The sequence below is a fragment of the Magnolia sinica genome, chromosome 2 (assembly GCF_029962835.1).
Source record: "Magnolia sinica isolate HGM2019 chromosome 2, MsV1, whole genome shotgun sequence".
Lineage (NCBI taxonomy): Eukaryota > Viridiplantae > Streptophyta > Magnoliopsida > Magnoliales > Magnoliaceae > Magnolia > Magnolia sinica.
In genome coordinates, this window is record NC_080574.1 from 31,005,253 (window position 1) to 31,007,244 (window position 1,992).

A 1,992-nucleotide genomic window follows, 5' to 3' on the forward strand; every position below is an offset into this window, starting at 1 on the left:
AAAATTCGAATGGAAAGATCATGGAAGCCTACGAAATGGTACAGACTAAGACACGGGGCTTACACCTGCCCCAAAGATAGCTTTCCATTACCTTAGATCGATCAGCTGGTGGATAGTACAGCGAGGCACGAACTGCTCTCCTTCCTCAACGCCTATTCCGGGTACAACCAAATTGGGATGCACCCCTCAGACAGGCAGAAGACTACATTTGTCACCGACAAGGGACTCTACTGTTACCAGGTCATGTCATTCGGCCTGAAAAATGTCGGGGCTACATATCAAAAATTAGTGAATCAAATATTTGCCAAGCAAATCAGACGTATTATGGAAGTTTATGTTGATGACATGCTCGTCAAGAGCATCAAGGCATCCGATCACCTAACAAACCTCGGAGAGACCTTATCTATCCTTCGAGAGTATCATATGAAGCTAAATCCTGTGAAGTATGCCTTTGGAGTCGACTCTGAAAAATTTCTCGAGTTTCAAGTTAGTCAGAGGGGGCATCGAAGCAAATCTCGACAAGATTAAGGCACTCCTCGATATGAGTTTGCCTCGGACTACTAAAGAAATACAATGTCTTATAGGGCGAGTGGCAGGGCTCGAACGGTTTATTTCCTGAGCCACTGATAAATGCCTCCCCTTCTTTTAACAACTGAAGGGTCATAAGAAGGCCGAATGGACATCAGAATGTGAGCAAGCCTTCTGACAGTTGAAGCAGTATTTGGGTTCACCGCCTTTACTGTTCAAGCCTGAAGAAGGTGAGTCCTTATTCCTCTATCTCGCAGTTGGCCGCGCTGATCAGGGAGGTGGCTGGCAAGCAGCACCCTGTGTACTACGTGAGCAAAGTGATGGTATCTGCCGAGACAAGATATCCGGCTCTAGAGAAGTTGGCACTCTACCTTGTTGTCTCGGATCGGAGGTTATACCCGTACTTCCAAGCTCACTCCATCATCGTCTTAACCGACCATCCCCTCAGGCAAATCCTTCAAAAGCCAGAACTGTCGAGTCGGCTAACCAAGTGGGCAATTGAGCTCAAAGAGTTCGATATCTACTTCCGACCGAGAATTGCGATCAAAGGTCAAGCCATGACAGACTTCAACGCAGAGTTCACTACTCCGAGCGGAGAAGGAAGCAGCGCTAACATGGAAGTAGCCCCCTCTCCTGTTCCTCCAACCAATCAAGAGATAGTGTCAAAGCCAGGATGGGTTCTCTATTTGGACAGGTTGTCCAATTCCAAAGGTGCCGAGGCAGGGATTGTCCTAATTGCGCCTGATTATATGCCAATCCAGTATGCGATCAGACTCGGTTTCAAGGTCTCTAACAATAAAGCAGAGTACGATGCCCTATTGGCTGGACTCAAGCTAGCGGCCAGTCTGGGAGTTTAGTCCTTGAAAGTCCGATGTGATTCTCAGTTGGTGGTGAATCATATCTCCACTGAATACGAGGCCAAGGAGACCAGAATAGTGGCTTACCTGGTTAAAGTTAGAAAGTTGATAGAATGGTTCTGGAGCTGCATTATCAATCAGATCCCAAGGGCGAAGAATTCCTGGGCCGATGCCCTTGCAAAGCTTGCCTCAGCCTCAAAAGGAAAGATTCCTTAGGTCATCCTTGTAGACTTCATAGAGCATCCCACCATTGACCAAACGGTGCAAGAAGTGGTCAACCCTATGAACGTCTTACCCAGCTGGATGAACCCAATTTATAATTACCTCTCATCTGGTGAGGTCCCCTCGGACAGGTCAGAGGCGAGACGTCTAAGAGTCAGAGCTGCACGGTATGTAGTCTTGGACGGAATCTTGTACAAAAAAGGGCATTCACAACCCTACCTCAAGTGTCTCCGACCCGATGAGGCGGACTATGTGATCCAAGAAATTCATGAAGGTATATGTGGAAACCACTCTGGTGGTTAGGCCCTGGCTCTGAAAATCCACCGCCAGGGATATTTCTAGCCGACCATTAGGGAAGACTCGAAGAATTACGTCCAGAGGTGCG